Genomic DNA, 20439 nt, shown 5'->3' with positions numbered 1-20439 from the left:
CAGCTACAGCTAGGCTGCAGTCAGTCCAGTCGACTTTCAAAGTAAGGTCTGTGCTATATTCGAACTGAACCACCCACCAAGGTCCGATTTTTCAAGAGCGTAACTGACTTTGTTTCACAGGCGCACAACACATACCTCGCATGTGATAGAACTCCCCATTCTGAAATGCAAAAAAAAAAAAAACCTGGAAAAAACCTCTTCTCCTTTGTTTCACCAACAATTTCAGGGGAGAGCGCGAACGCAGTCCCCCACTACCATAAATTATGCAGTCGAGATTCCCGCATTTGGGGAATTCGCAGGGGTCAGCATGGCCGGAGTGCAATGGCCAAGCCTCGCCCTGGGTGAACCGCCTTCTTGATCATGGTGTATCCCTTGCCAGGTAAGTATGAAGGCCCAGGCGATCAGCCAGAGGTATGATTTGCGTCTCTACCGTCCACACCAATGGTTAGCCCCCCTCCAGGAAAGGAAGGACGGGTGCCTTCCGTTACTAGCCTGGAAACTGCCAAGCTCATGGGCCGGTGCTTCCCAACGCCGGTTTTAGATGACTCTCTTTAACCAAACACACCTGATTCGATGCATCACCTCGTCTGTGAAAGACCTCAGGTGGGTGCATCGTTCGTGGAAGAGTCCAAGACCCCAGGAGGGCGCATCAGGAAAAAAGTTCACAATAAACCACAGCATGGCAGATCTCATTCCTTGTTCTGCTATTCGACACAATAAACGGCAATCCCCAAAAAGGGAAAGCACACCGTTCCTGGAGACACTGCAATACCAGGCCGATGCTTGGAGTGGACGGAGCAAGCCCCGGCTCCAGCTCCATGATCTAAAAATCCATTTAATATGTAGTCCCCGGATGGGGGACGTATCAGATATTAAACTGATAAGAACAGATTTTTTTTTCTTTCGAAAAAGTTTTATTGTCAACAGTTACATTTTTTCCATTTGCATTTTTACTTTCACACACATTTTTCTTTTCAAGCACACATTAAAACAAGCCATATTATATATAATAAATACACATGGTAAAATGAAAGAAACAATCATTGTTAAAAAACATTTGATTAAAACCACAGTGTTTTGCTTGTTTTTAAAAGTCCATATTTGAGGTGTGTTTAAAAGGTGTGATCGGTTTCAAAAGTAAAATACAAATTTAAAAAAGCAAACAAGCCTCATATGCATGTTAATAAAACCAATTTCATTGATAAAACACCATAAAAACCAATTTATTGGATAAAAACCAATAAAAAAAAACATCTGTTGTGCAAGACCGGGGGTGAGTCCTCATCAAGTCGGTCTTCACCCCACTCTCCAGAACAGGGACATGAGATGCTACTTTACGGGCTCAGCGGAGATCCCCTCTCCTCCGGCCCGCTGGCCCGCTGTTCCCATAGCCAGAATGGTTTGGGTGCATCTACGGGCAGCCAGGGTCGGTGCCTGCCGGGACCCTCTCTGTGCGACCCCGGCCCCCCCGTCCGAATATCGTCGTCCGGTACCCCTGCAGCCTTGATGTTACCTTTAGCTCGCATGCATGGAGGGTTACCGTAACGCGCTTCCCCACCAGCAGGTTTCTGGTGGCCCAGATGGCATCCTTGATGACGTTGAGGGTGAGCCAGAGCGAGGTAAATTTCTGTGCCGTCAAGTCCTTCAAGCCCCGGCCCACGCCAAGGATGGCGAGCTGGTACCCGAACTGGGCCCCACCTGCTGGTAGGCACGGGAAATACACGGGTAGCCGGTCTTGGCCCACAGGTCCCGCGCAGTGCTGCAGTCCCAGAGCAGGTGGTGGGCGGTCTCCGGGGAATTGCAGCCGGACCGAGGGCAGATGGGGTTTTTGGCCATGCCTCTGGAGTGCATAACCGCCCTGACCGGGAGGATCTCATGAGCCACCATCCACGACAAGTCCTTGTGCCTGTTCTGGAGAGCAGGGTGAGCCGCATTCCGCCAAACTTGTTTGGCCTCACTTAGTGTGAGGCCCGGAACTGGACTCACCGGTTTCCGGTCCTGCACAACAGAAATGAGAGACTTGTGTTTAGTTAAATGGTGACATCTTCACTCTCTAAAAGGTATTTCTTTAAAAACTTTTTTATAAAACTGTAGTCTTTAGGCAAGTTAAAAGACACTGGGGTTTTCAAATCTACTGGTAAAATTTTCAAAGTTCTTAGGTAAGACCCCATCCAAAATAGCGCCATTGCAGCCGTCTTGTTTTCTTTGGATGGGGTCATGGCATAACTGATGTGCAAGGCGGTGAAGCGGCTGCCTAAAAACAGGTGGGGGTCTGGGAGGCCTTTTCCAACGTTCTCTGGCCTTTTCTTGACTGTCTCCCTCTTCAGGCACTCCCACTTGGACCCCCACAGGAAGTAAAACACCGCCCTCTCCAGTTTCACCAGGAACCACCGAGGGGGGCTAAAAACAGAACAGACAAGTAAAATCAGAGGTAAAATCACATATTTAAAAATAAAAATTTTACCTTCAATCGTCAACTGTCTTAGTCCCCAAAACCCTAGTCTTTTCCTAACTTTCCCTAGCAAGTCAGTCCAGTTTTCCCGTCCTCCACCCTCTTTATCAAATTTAACACCTAAAATTTTAAAGTCCTCCTGTGTCCACGTCCCCCCACGGCCCGAAGAGCTGGGCCTCAGACTTGTTTCTATTGAGTTTGGCGCCCGAGGCCCGACCGTACCAGTCAGTCAAGTCCAGTGCTCTTCGTATAGATAAAATGTCCGTGGTTAAAAGAGTAACATCGTCCATGTATAAGGCACAAGTCGCTGTCAGTCCACCCGTCCCAGGAACGTCCAGTCCTTTGACCCATTTATCCTTTCTCAAGATCTGTGCCAGTGGCTCGATACAAGCCACATACAGGAGAGGAGATAAAGGACATCCCTGATGGACACCACTGTGTATGTTCACAGTTTTGGAAAGATGCCCGTTTACAAGGAATTTGCTGACTAGTCCCTTGTACAGCAGTCCCACCCTGGCTACAAACCTCTTTGTTGGAAAACCCATTTTTTGCAGTACCTGAAAAAGGTACTGGTGCGAGACTCGGTCAAATGCTTTTTCAAAGTCTAAATTTAGGACTACTAGCCGAATATTTCTGTCTCTCGCATAACAGATGGCGTCTCTGATCAGTACTAGGCTGTCTGTTATCTTTCTTCCGGGCACAGAACAAGCTTGATCCGGGTGAATCACGTCCTCTAAAGCCGTTGACATGCGTGTTGCTAAAATTTTGCTAAAAAGTTTATAATCAAAATTTAAAAGTGTTATGGGTCTCCAGTTTTTTAAGTCAGTCCGGTCACCTTTTTTGTGAAGTAAAGAAACTATCCCTATTCTAAAACTGTCTGGAAGTATGTCGAGGGTCTCAAACTCTTTAAAAACTGTCAAAAGCTCTTGTCCTAAAATGTCCCAAAATGTTAGATAAAACTCTAGGGGAAGTCCATCCACTCCTGGGGACTTCCCCTTCTTAAAACCTCCAAGTGCTTTTTGGATTTCTAAGATGTTAAAATCTTGGGTTAAAATCTCATTTTGACAGTCAACCCTTTCCTCAATAAAATTTAAAACTTCTTTTGCAGTGTCAAAGTGTACCTTTTTAAAACTATATAATGCCCCATAAAATTTTTCCACATCCTCTAAAATCTCTTTTGTTGTGTTAACCTCCCTATCCCCTGTTTTAACCCTGGTTAATCCCCCACCCCTTGTTATTATTTTCTTAAAAAAATATCTGGTACACTTTTCGCCTTTTTCTATTTCTCTCTCTTTACTTCTTAAAAGGACCCCTTTACTTTTTATATTGGCTAAAACTGACATTTCTTTTTTTACTTCCTGAATTTCGTCGATAAAATCAAAACCATTATTTAAAAGATTAAAATACCTTTGTAGTCTTTTCTGCAACCCCAACATGCATTTCTTTTCCCTACTCTTCTTTTCTTTCCCTATCTTTCTAAAAAACTGTCTTGTCCGGTCCTTTACCATCTCCCACCACTGTGCACGTGTATCGTAAAAGTCTTGGAGGGTCTGCCATTGGCTGAACTGTTCCCTATATTCTAAAACTATATCCTTGTCTTCCAACAGGGAACAGTTCAGCTTCCACAGCCCTCCCCCTACCGTCACACCCATGGGCAGTGAAAGGGTGCAAGACAGCATTATGTGATCAGAGAAAAAGAGGGGGGTTAATGTAGCATCGGTCGGCGGGCAGTCCCTTGTAAAAACGTAGTCGATTCGAGAGGCTTTGGTACTATCACCACTGAACCAGGTGAAGCCCTCCTCTCTTTGATGCAAAATTTTAAAACAGTCGACTAAATTAAAATCTCTGACTAAACCCTGCAATAACACCGACGTTTTGTCCACTCTAAAATCCTCCCCTACCCTTTTCCTGTCTGTTTTGGATAAAACACAATTAAAATCCCCTGCTACCATTAGGGGGGCCCTACCTAGCATGTGGGGTTGCAAGTCTTCTAAAAGCTCATATCTTTCATTCTTTTCCGTAAAACCATATACATTAAGAACATTAAAATCCCTGTCTAAAAAGGTCAGATTTACTAAAAGTGCCCGGCCTTGACTCACCACAGTGCTGCCCTTCACCAAGATGTTAGGATTATTAATTAAAACCGCAACTCCGTCATTTTTGTTAAAATTTGATCCGCTCCATATGGAGGCTCCTGCGGACCATAGCTCCTCCATTTTCTTGTACCTAGTTAAAAAGGGCAGAGAACACTCTTGTAATAAAAACAAATCTGACTTAAAAGATTTTAAAAGGGACAAAATACTCTGTGCTCCAATGGTGGACCTCACACTTCTTACATTGATAGTAGAGATGGTGAGGGCCATGAGCAGTAGGGTTAAAAAGGTATAAGACATTTAAAACAGAAGACAGTAAAAAGCCTACAAAGATACGATTAAAATTATGTTATATCTTGTTGCATTTGCCTTTCCTTTTCCTCAGACGAGCTGGGATCAGGAGGGCAAATGCCTGTCGCTTCAGAGGCCACAGAGGAAACCTCTTGTGGCTCTTTTGGCGACGATGCTGTTAGCTTAATGTGCAAAAAGGATACCTCATTAGGGGACTCTAGGGGCCACATGCGCTCCAGATCTACCGAATCGATACTATCAAGCTTATATGCTGCCCTAGATTTTTTCTCGTCCGTTACAATCAGAGGAGACCCCGCAGGTCTTTTTTGCACCTGAGCGTTAGGGAGTGAACACTCTGTCTCACTCCCGGTAGATTCCTGCACCCCATCCGAAACTGTTACTAGTGAGGAATTGGTTTTTTCCTCACTTTCCTCTCCTTCCATGACCATTTCCTGTTCCGTTGCCTCCGCCCCTGTGGCCGTCCCACTTCCTCCTTCCTGCCCAATCCCTGAGGCCGGCTGGGAATTTGAAATTCCCGCCAAAACCTCAGGGACCGCCTCCTCTTTCCTTTGTTCATTCGTTTGTTGCCCATGTGGGGCGGCCATTTTGAGCTTGTTGGCAAAACTTTTAGGGCAGTCTCTGTAGAGGTGGTTTGTTTCTCCACAAAGATTGCACCGTCTGAAATTGGTACAATAATCAAACTGTGACCAATTTCTCTACACTTCCCACATACTAACTCTTGGCATGCTTCAGCGAGATGACCAAACCTGCAACCCTTCCTGCAGAGTTTGGTATGTAGCCTCTGCTCTCTCCGAGCACAATCATGGAAGGCAGATGTTTCAGGCCCTGGTAGCCCCCAGCGTCTTCCCATTGTTTAATGGGAATTCGCCAGGAGCATGTCCAAATGCCATCTTCATCTAACACTTTGACAGGCTGGCCTCGAACAGTGCAAAATCTACCCAACCAAACATAAATATCATCTCCAGTCACTGTTTCATTGAACATCCTTACAATCACAGTTTTAAGTGTGTTATCAGAAAGTTTCTCGACAGTGAACATGGAGAACTGGGCTTTAACTGAATCAAACCTTTGCCAAAAGTCATTAAGCAGGGAAGCGGTTTTAAAACTGACATCAAATCCTTTGTTCAAGGGCAGAGTCATCAAACAATTCAGGTCGTCAGATCTAAAAGCTAAGGTCTTTTGGATCAGCTATACGGGACATTCCAAGGAGCTTCCCCTCAACCTGCCTGAATAAAAAACGCACGCTGTGGTGCCTCCGCACGCCGGCAGGGGCAGCCGACATGGTGGAGGCACCAACATTCTAAAAACTTAAAACAACAATAAATACAATAATAAATAACCAAATAAATAATTAAAATACCTTACCTTAAAACTTGTTTTAGCCCGAAGCAGCAGAGTTCAATGTACCTCTCGAAGTTGTGTGACTCAAGATATAAAAAGATCTCTAGTCAGGAAACCTCCAAGAGGCGATCGCAGTCTCAACCGTCCGACAAGATATGTGATCTTTGCCAAAAGGCCGTGAAGCGATGCCGCTAAGACGCAGCGGGGAGGAAGCCGGACACGGCGATGCCCATCTCGGCTTTGGTAAGTCTGGGGGACCTAAAAACGCTGGGGGATGGTAGTACCCTCCCCTGTCTGCAACGTCACCGGGCCTCGTCACGCTCGGCCTGACGCTGGCACTGCAGCGACGGAAAGTACTGCATCGCTCGTAATTCCCAAACGGTTCGTCGCAGAGCCACGTGCCTTATGTCATGGGAATCCTTGGCTCGAGCCGAACCAGACGCAGGTCTCAGATTGGCTCGTCGCTCTGATGGAATTTCGGGGATTTGGGATTTTGTCGAAAACCTTCTTTTGCAACCTAGCGCCGCCAGGTATTTGGCCCAGTCCCACCCAAAGCAGCACAGAAAGCTTCTTTGGAGTCTGCCTGTCAATAATCATCCCAAAAAAGTGGAAATTTCCATTCACCTTGGCGAGGGGACCTCAAAACGTGCTAAGGTGGCGTGTCCGAGATGGCTCGAATGGCTATAACTCCAGGAAGGAATGAGATCCCTTCACCCAAATCGGCACACTTGTGCAGGGGCTCAGTCAGAGGCCAGGTGAAAAAGGGCGCTGCGACAGGCCACTCGGTGGCGCTGTAAGCGACAACAAAATTAATACCAATTGAAAAAGGACAACCAAACAACATGGAGACAGCTACAGCTAGGCTGCAGTCAGTCCAATCGACTTTCAAAGTAAGGTCTGTGCTATATTCGAACTGAACCACCCACCAGGGTCCGATTTTTCAAGAGCGTAACTGACTTTGTTTCACAGGCGCACAACACATACCTCGCATGTGACAGAACTCCCCATTCTGAAACGCAAAAAAAAACGCAAAACGCAAAAAAAACCTCTTCTGCTTTGTTTCACCAACAATTTCAGGGGAGAGCGCGAACGCAGTCCCCCACTACCATAAATTATGCAGTCGAGATTCCCGCATTTGGGGAATTCGCAGGGGTCAGCATGGCCGGAGTGCAATGGGCAAGCCTCGCCCTGGGTGAACCGCCTTCTTGATCATGGTGTCTCCCCTGCCAGGTAAGTATGAAGGCCCAGGCGGTCAGCCAGAGGTATGATTTGCGTCTCTACCGTCCACACCAACGGTTAGCCCCCCTCCAGGAAAGGAAGGATGGGTGCCTTCCGTTACTGGCCTGGAAACTGCCAAGCTCATGGGCCGGGGCTTCCCAACGCCGGTTTTAGATGACTCTCTTTAACCAAACAAACCTGATTCGGTGCATCACCTCGTCTGTGAAAGACCTCAGGTGGGTGCATCATTCGTGGAAGAGTCCAAGACCCCAGGAGGGCGCATCAGGAAAAAAGTTCGCAATACACCACTGCATGGCAGATCTCATTCCTTGTTGCAAATACAGTTGCTATTTAATGAAAAGTGAGATACGCACCACATGTGGTGCACATGTGTGCCAAAATTCAACGCTCATTTTTATGCAAATTCTACAGTATTATGGGATAAAACTTACAAAAATGGATTCCTCTGAGTGCCCCGAGTACAGTACAACTGTTTTCTCTAGGCCTCATAAAAAAATTTCTTCCGACTTCCACCCCCCTCGAGCTGCCTTTTCTAGCCAGGGAGCGTGCACCCTGGCCGGCATGGATGAGTAGGTACGAGGGGGGTGGACGGTACTATTTTTTTGCTAAATTCGGGGGATCCCTAGGGGTCGAGGGGCCTACCGTATGCGACCATCCTCGAGTTCCTGGGTGGTCCAGTTCCTGAGTTATAACGGTTCAAATTCCACATTTTGGGGGGCCGTAACTCGGACCCCCGGGGTCATAGGGACATGGGGCTAGTGTCGTCGGATAGAGCTCCCAAAGGTCTAATTTTGACCAGAGTTTGGTGTTTTTTCCCCTCTCTTTGGGTGAGTTATGGCCGGTCAAATTTTGGGACTTTTTGCATTTGCGGGCCCGTATCTCTGGCCCCCGGGGTCTATCGACTTGTGGGAGGTGGCTTCAGAGAGGGCCCTTTGAGGGCTATCAAGTCACCGAGTTTCAAGTCGCTAGGTCTCTTCCTTCCATTTGACTATCAAAAATGTGGGGGGCCATAAATTCGCCCCCCGGGGTGTTATGGATGGGGGGACAGCGGTGTTCGGTAGGCCTTCTGGAGGTCTTACTCCGTCCTGAGTTTGGTGCAGTTTGGCCCCGTTTTGGCCGTTTTGACCTCCGGGGTCATAGGGACATGGGGCTAGTGTCGTCGGATAGACGGCCCCCTGGTCTGACGTTTTTCTATGCATATTTCTACAGTATAATGGGATAAAACTTACTAAAATGGATTCCCTGAGTGCCCTGAGTGCAGTACAAGTGTTTTCTCTAGGCCTCATAAAAAAATTTTCTTCCGACTTCCACCCCCCTCAAGCTGCCTTCTCTAGCCGGGGAGGGTGCACCCTGGCCGGCATGGATGAGTAGGTGCGAGGGGGGTGGATGTCATTAGTCATTAGACTAGAAAATGAATGGGAAATAGACTGGTAAGGGACCAAGGTAATTTACAGTTTATTAGACTAAAAGTGGAATGACAAATAGACTGGTAAGTGACCAAGAAAATAGTTCCATTTGTAGTTTCTTAGACTAGAGGTGGTATGAAAAATAGACTGGTAACTGAATCAAGGAAATAGTCATATTTGTAGTTTATCAGACTAGAAAATGAATGAGAAATAGACTGGTAGGTGACCAAGGAAATAGTACTATTTGTAGTTTATTAGACTAGAAGTTGAATGAGAAATAGACTGGTAAGTGATCCAAGGGAATAGTCCCATTTGTAGTTTATTAGACTAGAAAAAGAATGGAAAATAGACTGGTGAGTGAATCAAAGGAATAGTCAAATTTGTAGTTTATTAAACTAGAAGTGTAATGAGAAATAGACTGCAAATTGTGCTCTCTAATGTATTAGACTCAAAGTTGTATTAACAGACTACAAATGGGACCTAAAAAGTTATATAAGTAACCAATGCTTGGGCAGTGTCCCTTGCATTCATCCTTTTGCTATTCATCCTTTAGTGTTTTAACAAAAGTAGATATGGCTTTGGACGACTGTCCCTTGTGCTTTCGTGGCTATAATCAGCTAAGCCAACACCTTCGTGTCTTTCACAAGGTGCGGAATGTGAAGGAGCGCAAGCTTCTCCTATCCATTGCTTCTGGGAGAGCTTCTCACGGCGGTACCGGCAGCTGAGGAAGCGGTCAAATCCCACCCCCTCTAGGCAGGTTGCACGGGCAACACATAGTCTGCTATCGGCCCTCAACAGCCCTGGGGAGGAGGAGTGCTCAGAGTCGCAGGTTGACAGACTATATGAAGAGCCAGCCACCAGGCCTGAGGCAGAGCCAGCCACAGGACCCGAGGAGGAGGTCGCCGGGCCTTCAAAGAAGGCCCACTCCTCCGATGCACCATACCCCTTTCCGGACCACGTGCCAGCCCTAAGTGAGTATGACACTTGTCAATTTGATAACACCATACAATAACTTTCATTAATAAATCTCCTATTTGTAGATTATTAGACTAGAAGTTACCTGAGAAATAGACTGGTAAGTGAACCAAGGAAATAATCTCATTTGTTGTTGATTAGACTAGAAGTTGAATTAGAAATAGACTGGTAAGTGAACCAAGGAAATAGCACCATTTATAGTTTGTTAGACTACAAGAGAAATGAGAAATAGACTGATAAGTGACGAAGGAAATAGTACCATTTGTAGTTTATTAGACTAGAAAATTATAGTAATATAATTATACATATACACACACATATTATGTATGTATATATATATATATATATATATATATATATATATATGTATAATATAGTTTATTATATATTTAATTTAATTTAATTTAATTTAATATAATAATAATAATAATAATGTTTGTTAGTGTTTACCTCTATGTTATCGACCTGACTCACCTGGTCCTTCTCTTGTGCTTTCTTTTTGCAGATCAGCTCATTGAGGTGTCCAGGGCCCACTGGGAGGGCATCAACCCCACTCCGAAATTAATAAATAATGTGTCCTCAAAGATTTTTAGAATAAAAATTTTTATTTCATATATGTCAGCTGGCCAGACCAATCTGGCCAGCTTGATGTTTTTGGACAACAGGGCAAAGGTCCGGTCCTGGCTGTCTTTTTTAAGGAAATGCAACATTGCAGAGCCAACTCTGCACCATTACCTAAAAAATGTGGCACAGTTCCTCAAATATCTTAATGAGACCCCGCCGCCCACATGCCGGCTCTCCCGTGTGGCTTTCATTGGGATTAGGAGGGAAATCCAGAACTTGACCCGCCCAGTAAAGCGCAGCGTGGCAGTCCACGAGCTGGCTGTAAAACAAGCCAAGGAGGCCCGCCTGATCCCTAAAGCCACACTGCGAGCTTGCCGGGACTCTGCCAAAAAAATTATTTCTGAGATTCTGGGTAAGTTTTTGAATCCTTTCTCCTCTCATTATTTGGCGATCAATGTGATCCTTTATGCTTCTCTTTTTTTCTGTGAAGATCGTCTGAAGACTAGTCCTGAGAAAAAGGACCAATGGTCTTTTTATGGACACCTCACCACTTACTGGGCCAGCATTTATGGTCACCACGGAGGGGTGTTCCAAAATTTAACAATTAAAGAGGTGGAGGATGCCCGTGCGACAGCTACAGAAGGCCACTTTGTCATTAATGTGAGTGGTTCTCTTTCTCTCTGTCTTTCGTTGTCCACATGGTTTTCTTTAAAATAAAACTCAGCTTATGCCACTTCACACTGTTTCTAAAGATATCAGCCCACAAGACCAACCAGGCCTTTGGTGCAGCCCAGCTGGCCCTGGACCAGGAGGAGTATGGGTGGCTTGAGGAATTCCTTTCACTCCGGTCCAACTTGGTAGGGGGACGAGTTGCAAACTACTTCTTCTTTACCTCAAAGGCCAGCTCCTGCAAAAACTTGAACAAGTATTTTCAGGATGCGTGGGCGAGCATGGGGTTACCAGGCACACCCACATTTACTGATGTGAGGACTGCCATCGCCACCCATGTAAGCATTCCTGTACTTGTCCCGGCTTTATGAGTTTCAGGTGTGTTTTTTTTCTAACTCTTTGCCTATGCTGTTCTCTCTCCAAAAAGGCAAAGAACACTCACTGCCCGGAAGATAGGCACAAAGTGGCACAGTTCATGTGCCACGACACCACCACAGCTGACAGGTTTTATGCCCTCAACCTTAATGCAAAGCAGGCAGCAGAACACCGTCGCCTCTTTGATACAGCTGTGGTGGGTGAGGAAGCTGATAGTCCAAGGCAGCAAGGTGCCAAGAGAAGAAAGACGACAAAACCCCACAAGATGCCAGCTGAGGAAAAGTCCTCATCCACCAGCCCAACGCTCTCCGACAGCCCTCCCGATGCCGAAGAAGGCCAGAAGTCTGGGAAATCTGCTTCAGTAAGTACAATTTCCCATGGATTGGTTTAACTGTTTGTGACAAGTAGACATGTTCACTAACACTTTGCCTTTCTTATTATTTCTATAAGGAAAGAAGCACATTAACGAAGATGGTCCTCAGACGCAGACTGATGGTGAAGAACTCCCCACTTAAATCACCACAGGAAATAGCGTCTAAAAAGCTGGTGCAGCAAGTAAAAAAAGAGACTGGAGAAATTGAAAAAAAAATCCCGTAAATAATTTATGTAGCTATTTAAATTGTTTGTTTTGATATTTTTTATGATAATTGTTCTACTGCTTTTATTTCTACGATAAAAAAGTAAGGTTATCTTTTTATTTGTTTTGATAGCCTGTTCCATTTTTCTTTTTTCTTTTTTCTTTTTTTTGTAAATAGTTATAGTTAAGGTTAATGTCAGTTTGCTCTGAATCTTTCTGAACATGTTTATTTATTTATTTTATTTTTCTTATATAATGCATGTTTCCTATTATACTTTTTATATATTGTGTTTTTTTGTACAGAACTTTGAGGCATTTTTGATTTTGACTTTACAATGTCTGCAAAACAAAAAGTTCAATAAATATTTGAAATTGAATTAAGGTGTCATTACTTTACACACACTCACACACTCACACACACACACACACACACACACACACACACACACACACACATATATATTACATGTAATAAAAATAATTTAAACATATTTATATATTGTGTGTGTAAATAAAAAGGTATATGTAATAAATACATAATAAATATATAGTATTTCTATACATAAAATGTTTAATACAAAACATATTTTACTATATTTTGAATAACTTGAAATTAGGATGTTTTCACATAAATACACTTCTATTACAAATGTATTCAGGCCGATCATCATAACCAGTTAAACTGATTATTAGACTAGAAGTTGAATGAGAAATAGACTGAAATAGTGAAATGTATTGTTTATTAGACTAGAAAAGGAATGAGAAATTGACTGGTAAGTGACCAAGGAAATAGTACTTTTTGTAGTTTATTAGACTAAAAGTTTTGAATAAGAAATAGACTGGCAAGGGATCAGGCAAATAGTGCCATATGTAGTTTATTAGACTATAAAATTACTGAGAAATAGACTGGCAAGTGATCCATGAAATAGTGCCATATGTTTTCACATTAATACACTTCTATTTCAAATTTATTCAGGCCGATCATCATCACCAGTTAAACTGATTATTAGACTAGAAGTTGAATGAGAAATAGACTGAAATAGTGAAATGTATTGTTTATTAGACTAGAAAAGGAATGAGAAATAGTCTGGTAAGTGACCAAGGAAATAGTACTTTTTGTAGCTTATTAGACTAAAAGTTTGCATAAGAAATAAACTGGCAAGTGATCAAGGAAATAGTGCCATATGTAGTTTATTAGACTATAAAAATGAATGAGAAATAGACTGGCAAGTGATCCATGAAATAGTGCCATATGTTTTCACATTAATACACTTCTATTTCAAACTTATTCAGGCCGATCATCATCACCAGTTAAACTGATTATTAGACTAGAAGTTGAATGAGAAATAGACTGAAATAGTGAAATGTATTGTTTATTAGACTAGAAAAGGAATGAGAAATAGACTGGTAAGTGACCAAGGAAATAGTACTTTTTGTAGTTTATTAGACTAAAAGTTTTGAATAAGAAATAGACTGGCAAGGGATCAAGCAAATAGTGCCATATGTAGTTTATTAGACTATAAAATTACTGAGAAATAGACTGGCAAGTGATCCATGAAATAGTGCCATATGTTTTCACATTAATACACTTCTATTTCAAATTTATTCAGGCCGATCATCATCACCAGTTAAACTGATTATTAGACTAGAAGTTGAATGAGAAATAGACTGAAATAGTGAAATGTATTGTTTATTAGACTAGAAAAGGAATGAGAAATAGTCTGGTAAGTGACCAAGGAAATAGTACTTTTTGTAGCTTATTAGACTAAAAGTTTGAATAAGAAATAAACTGGCAAGTGATCAAGGAAATAGTGCCATATGTAGTTTATTAGACTATAAAAATGAATGAGAAATAGACTGGCAAGTGATCCATGAAATAGTGCCATATGTTTTCACATTAATACACTTCTATTTCAAATTTATTCAGGCCGATCATCATCACCAGTTAAACTGATTATTAGACTAGAAGTTGAATGAGAAATAGACTGAAATAGTGAAATGTATTGTTTATTAGACTAGAAAAGGAATGAGAAATAGACTGGTAAGTGACCAAGGATATAGTACTTTTTGTAGTTTATTAGACTAAAAGTTTTGAATGAGAAATAGACTGGCAAGTGATCAAGGAAATAGTGCCTTATGTAGTTTATTAGACTAGAAAATTAATGAGAAATAGACTGGCAAGTGATCCATGAAATAGTGCCATATGTAGTTCATTAGACTATGAGTGGAATGAGAAATAGACTGGTCAGTGACCAAGGAAATAGTCCCATTTGAAGTTGTTTGGACTAAAAGTGGAATGAGAAATAGACTGCAAAGTGTGCACTCTTGTTTTATAAAACGTATTTTACAATACATTATGGATAAATTGGAATTAGGAAGATTTCAAATAAAGTAACTGTTAAGTGACAAATGAAATAGCCCCATGTGTAGTTCATTAGACTAGAAGTGATTTGAGAAATAGACTGACAATAAAAAATATTGCTATTTAATATACTGCAAGACTTGCAACATTTGTGGTGCAAATGAACCAAAATCCAACATTTTTTCTATGCATATTTCTACAGTATTATGGGATAAAACTTACAAAAATGGATTCCTTTGAGTGCCCTGAGTACAGTACAACTGTTTTCTCTAGGCCTCATAAAAAAAATTTTCTTCCGACTTCCACCCCCCTCGAGCTGCCTTCTCTAGCCGGGGAGGGTGCACCCTGGCCGGCATGGATGAGTAGGTGCGAGGGGGGTGGATGGTACTATTCTCTTGCTAATATCTCCACGAAGCGGTGGACCCCGGGGCTGAAATTACCTACCGTATGCGACCACCCTCGAGTTCCTGGGTGGTCCGGTTCCTGAGTTATAACGGTTCAAATCCCACATTTTGGGGGGCCGTAACTCGGACCCCCGGGGTCATAGGAACATGGGGCTGGTGTAGTCGGATAGAGCTCCCAAAGGTCTAATTTTGACCTGAGTTTGGTGTTTTTTCCTCTCTTTTTGGGTGAGTTATTGCCGGTCAAATTTTGGGACTTTTTGCATTTGCGGGCCCGTATCTCTGGCCCCCGGGGGTCTATCGACTTCGGGGAGGTGGCTTCAGAGAGGGCCCTTTGAGGGCTATCAAGTCACCGAGTTTTAAGTTGCTAGGTCTCTTCCTTCCATTTGACTATCAAAAATGTGTGGGGCAATAACTCCGCCCCCCGGGGTGTTATGGATGGGGGGGCATCGGTGTTCGGTAGGCCTTCTGGAGGTCTTACTCTGACCCGAGTTTGGTGCAGTTTGGCCCCGTTTTGGCGGAGTTACAGCTTGGCAAAATCTGTGACATTTTGGTTAACATTCACCACAATTTTGGATATGTCCGCAAATGTTCCGAATGTGATCCGTGGTCATTCCGTGAATATAATGGTCAAATGGACAAATAGTGGGTTCGTGGGACCCAGGGTGGGGGTCCGCAAGTGGTCCGCTGATGATCCGCAGTCATTGTGTGAACATAATGGTCAAATGGACAAATAGTGGGTTCGTGGGACCCAGGGTGGGGGTCCGCAAGTGGTCCGCAGATGATCCGCAGTCATTGTGTGAATATAATGGTCAAATGGACAAATACGGGGTTCGTGGGACCCAGGGTGGGGGTCCGCAAGGGGTCTGCAGATGATCCGCAGTCATTGTGTGAATATAATGGTCAAATGGACAAATAATGGGTTCGTGGGACCCGGGATGGGGGTCCGATGGGGGTCCGCATCGGTTCCGTGGTCATTCTGTAACTTTAAAGGTCAAATGGACAAATATAGGTTTCGTGGGCAAAAAAATCGTACACCCCCCATTCGGGTAAATGCCACTGTTTTAAACCTGAGGTGTACTGCTCCGTGCGCCACCCTGTGGAGAAGTGCTGAATGGCATGTAGGGGCCTCAAATTTGGGTGGGCTTCCGCGGGGCCCCTCGGGGGTCCTGATCCTCCTGCGCCGGTCAGGGGTCTCCCGTGGGCCGGCAGACATCGACGCCGCGTCCGTCAAAAATTTTTTGGGGTCAGCGCGCAGGTCCCCTTAACCCACGTACACGAGCCCTCAAACTTATACCTGAATGGACGCTCCAAAAAAAAAAGGACTTTCTGGAGAAGTCAAGACGTGACATCCCTAGGAGCTTGCCATTCACCTCTTTAAAACAAAAGCGCACGCTGTGGTGCCTCCGCACGCCGGCACGGGCAGCCGACATGATGGAGGCACCAACAGCCTAGAAACTTAAAACAACAATAAATACAATAATAAATAACCAAATAAATAATTAAAAGACCTTACCTTAAAACGTGTTGGAGCCCGAAGCAGCAGAGTTCAATGTACCTCTCGAAGTTGTGTGACTCAAGATATAAAAAGATCTCGAGTCAGGAAACCTCCAAGAGGCGATCGCAGTCTAAACCGTCTGACAAGGTACGTGATCTTAGCCAAAAGGCCGAGAAGCGATGCCGCTAAGACGCAGCGGGCAGGAAGCCGGACACGGCGATGCCCATCTCGGCTTTGGTAAGTCTGGGGGACCTAAAAACGCTGGGGGATGGTAGTACCCTCCCCTGTCTGCAACGTCACCGGGACTCGTCACGCTTGGCCTGACGCTGGCACTGCAGTGACGGAAAGTACGGCATCGCTCGTAACTCCCAAACGGTTCGTCGCAGAGCCACGTGCCTTATGTAATGGGAATCCTTGGCTCGAGCCGAACCAGACGCAGGTCTCAGATTGGCTCGTCGCTCTGACAAAATTTTCGGGTATTTGGGATTTTGTCGAAAACCTTCTTTTGCAACCTAGCGCCAGGTATTTGGCCCAGTCCCACCCAAAGCAGCACAGAAAGCTTCTCTGGAGTCTGCCTGCCAATAATCATCCCAAAAAAGTGGAAATTTCCATTCACCTTGGCGAGGGGACCTCAAAACGTGCTAACGTGGCGTGTCCGAGATGGCTCGAATGGCTATAACTCCAGGAAGGAATGAGATCCCTTCACCCAAATCGGCACACCTGTGCAGGGGCTCAGTCAGAAGCAAGGTGAAAAAGGGCGCTGCGACAGGCCACTCGGTGGCGCTGTAAGCGACAACAAAATTAATACCAATTGAAAAAGGACAACCAAACAACATGGAGACAGCTACAGCTAGGCTGCAGTCAGTCCAATCGACTTTCAAAGTAAGGTCTGTGCTATATTCGAACTGAACCACCCACCAGGGTCCGATTTTTCAAGAGTGTAACTGACTTTGTTTCACAGGCGCACAACACATACCTCGCATGTGACAGAACTCCCCATTCTGAAACGCAAAAAAAAAAAAAAAACCTGGAAAAAACCTCTTCTGCTTTGTTTCACCAAGAATTTCAGGGGAGAGCGCGAACGCAGTCCCCCACTACCATAAATTATGCAGTCGAGATTCCCGCATTTGGGGAATTCGCAGGGGTCAGCATGGCCGGAGTGCAATGGGCAAGCCTCGCCCTGGGTGATCCGCCTTCTTGATCATGGTGTCTCCCCTGCCAGGTAAGTATGAAGGCCCAGGCGGTCAGCCAGAGGTATGATTTGCGTCTCTACCGTCCACACCAACGGTTAGCCCCCCTCCAGGAAAGGAAGGATGGGTGCCTTCCGTTACTGGCCTGGAAACTGCCAAGCTCATGGGCCGGGGCTTCCCAACGCCGGTTTTAGATGACTCTCTTTAACCAAACACACCTGATTCGGTGCATCACCTCGTCTGTGAAAGACCTCAGGTGGGTGCATCGTTCGTGGAAGAGTCCAAGACCCCAGGAGGGCGCATCAGGAAAAAAGTTCGCAATACACCACTGCATGACAGATCTCATTCCTTGTTGCAAATACAGTTGCTATTTAATGAAAAGTGAGATACGCACCACATGTGGTGCACATGTGTGCCAAAATTCAACGCTCATTTTTATGCAAATTCTACAGTATTATGGGATAAAACTTACAAAAATGGATTCCTCTGAGTGCCCTGAGTACAGTACAACTGTTTTCTCTAGGCCTCATAAAAAAATTTCTTCCGACTTCCACCCCCCTCGAGCTGCCTTTTCTAGCCAGGGAGCGTGCACCCTGGCCGGCATGGATGAGTAGGTACGAGGGGGGTGGATGGTACTATTTTTTTGCTAAATTCGGGGGATCCCTAGGGGTCAAGGGGCCTACCGTATGCGACCATCCTCGAGTTCCTGGGTGGTCCAGTTCCTGAGTTATAATGGTTCAAATTCCACATTTTGGGGGGCCGTAACTCGGACCCCCAGTGTCATAGGGGCATGGGGCTAGTGTCGTCGGATAGAGCTCCCAAAGGTCTAATTTTGACCAGAGTTTGGTGTTTTTTCCCCTCTCTTTGGGTGAGTTATGGCCGGTCAAATTTTGGGACTTTTTGCATTTGCGGGCCCGTATCTCTGGCCCCCGGGGTCTATCGACTTGTGGGAGGTGGGTTCAGAGAGGGCCCTTTGAGGGCTATCAAGTCACCGAGTTTCAAGTCGCTAGGTCTCTTCCTTCCATTTGACTATCAAAAATGTGGGGGGCCATAAATTCGCCCCCCGGGGTGTTATGGATGGGGGGACAGCGGTGTTCGGTAGGCCTTCTGGAGGTCTTACTCCGTCCTGAGTTTGGTGCAGTTTGGCCCCGTTTTGGCCGTTTTGACCCCCGGGGTCATAGGGACATGGGGCTAGTGTCGTCGGATAGACGGCCCCCTGGTCTGACATTTTTCTATGCATATTTCTACAGTATAATGGGATAAAACTTACTAAAATGGATTCCCTGAGTGCCCTGAGTACAGTACAAGTGTTTTCTCTAGGCCTCATAAAAAAATTTTTCTTCCGACTTCCACCCCCCTCAAGCTGCCTTCTCTAGCCGGGGAGGGTGCACCCTGGCCGGCATGGATGAGTAGGTGCGAGGGGGGTGGATGTCATTAGTCATTAGACTAGAAAATGAATGGGAAATAGACTGGTAAGGGACCAAGGTAATTTACAGTTTATTAGACTAAAAGTGGAATGACAAATAGACTGGTAAGTGACCAAGAAAATAGTTCCATTTGTAGTTTCTTAGACTAGAGGTGGTATGAAAAATAGACTGGTAACTGAATCAAGGAAATAGTCATATTTGTAGTTTATCAGACTAGAAAATGAATGAGAAATAGACTGGTAGGTGACCAAGGAAATAGTACTATTTGTAGTTTATTAGACTAGAAGTTGAATGAGAAATAGACTGGTAAGTGATCCAAGGGAATAGTCCCATTTGTAGTTTATTAGACTAGAAAAAGAATGGAAAATAGACTGGTGAGTGAATCAAAGGAATAGTCAAATTTGTAGTTTATTAAACTAGAAGTGTAATGAGAAATAGACTGCAAATTGTGCTCTCTAATGTATTAGACTCAAAGTTGTATTTACAGACTACAAATGGGACCTAAAAAGTTATATAAGTAACCAATGCTTGGGCAGTGTCCCTTGCATTCATCCTTTTGCTATTCATCCTTTAGTGTTTTAACAAAAGTAGATATGGCTTTGGACGACTGTCCCTTGTGCTTTCGTGGCTATAATCAGCTAAGCCAACACCTTCGTGTCTTTCACAAGGTGCGGAATGTGAAGGAGCGCAAGCTTCTCCTATCCATTGCTTCTGGGAGAGCTTCTCACGGCGGTACCGGCAGCTGAGGAAGCGGTCAAATCCCACCCCCTCTAGGCAGGTTGCACGGGCAACACATAGTCTGCTATCGGCCCTCAACAGCCCTGGGGAGGAGGAGTGCTCAGAGTCGCAGGTTGACAGACTAGATGAAGAGCCAGCCACCAGGCCTGAGGCAGAGCCAGCCACAGGACCCGAGGAGGAGGTCGCCGGGCCTTCAAAGAAGGCCCACTCCTCCGATGCACCATACCCCTTTCCGGACCACGTGCCAGCCCTAAGTGAGTATGACACTTGTCACTTTGATAACACCATACAATAACTTTCATTAATAAATCTCCTATTTGTAGATTATTAGACTAGAAGTTACCTGAGAAATAGACTGGTAAGTGAACCAAGGAAATAATCTCATTTGTTGTTCATTAGACTAGAAGTTGAATTAGAAATAGACTGGTAAGTGAACCAAGGAAATAGCCCCATTTATAGTTTGTTAGACTACAAGAGAAATGAGAAATAGACTGATAAGTGACCAAGGAAATAGTACCATTTGTAGTTTATTAGACTAGAAAATTATAGTAATATAATTATACATATACACACACATATTATGTATGTATATATATATATATATATATATATATATATATATATATATATATGTATAATATAGTTTATTATATATTTAATTTAATTTAATTTAATATAATAATAATAATGTTTGTTAGTGTTTACCTCTATGTTATCGACCTGACTCACCTGGTCCTTCTCTTGTGCTTTCTTTTTGCAGATCAGCTCATTGAGGAGTCCAGGGCCCACTGGGAGGGCATCAACCCCACTCCGAAATTAA

General features: G+C 44.3%; 3 non-coding genes and 1 pseudogene across 3 annotated transcripts; all 4 read right to left on the bottom strand.

Moving 5' to 3' along the window:
* Positions 1-223: 223 nt before the first annotated feature.
* LOC132134611 (U1 spliceosomal RNA) lies at positions 224-387 on the bottom strand. Its single transcript, XR_009429667.1, has one exon. It is a non-coding gene; the product is annotated as a U1 spliceosomal RNA (small nuclear RNA).
* Positions 388-738: 351 nt separating this feature from the next.
* Positions 739-916, bottom strand: LOC132134676 (U2 spliceosomal RNA; annotated as a pseudogene).
* Positions 917-7272: 6356 nt separating this feature from the next.
* LOC132134653 (U1 spliceosomal RNA) lies at positions 7273-7436 on the bottom strand. The gene has a single exon (XR_009429708.1). It is a non-coding gene; the product is annotated as a U1 spliceosomal RNA (small nuclear RNA).
* A 9894-nt stretch (positions 7437-17330) lies between these two features.
* LOC132134780 (U1 spliceosomal RNA) lies at positions 17331-17494 on the bottom strand. The gene has a single exon (XR_009429771.1). It is a non-coding gene; the product is annotated as a U1 spliceosomal RNA (small nuclear RNA).
* Positions 17495-20439: the final 2945 nt, after the last annotated feature.

This window comes from Carassius carassius, unplaced genomic scaffold (genome assembly GCF_963082965.1).
Source record: "Carassius carassius unplaced genomic scaffold, fCarCar2.1 SCAFFOLD_61, whole genome shotgun sequence".
Taxonomy (NCBI): Eukaryota; Metazoa; Chordata; class Actinopteri; order Cypriniformes; family Cyprinidae; genus Carassius; species Carassius carassius.
The sequence above is the reverse complement of the archived record's forward strand: the minus strand, read 5'-3'. Positions and strand labels throughout refer to the sequence as shown.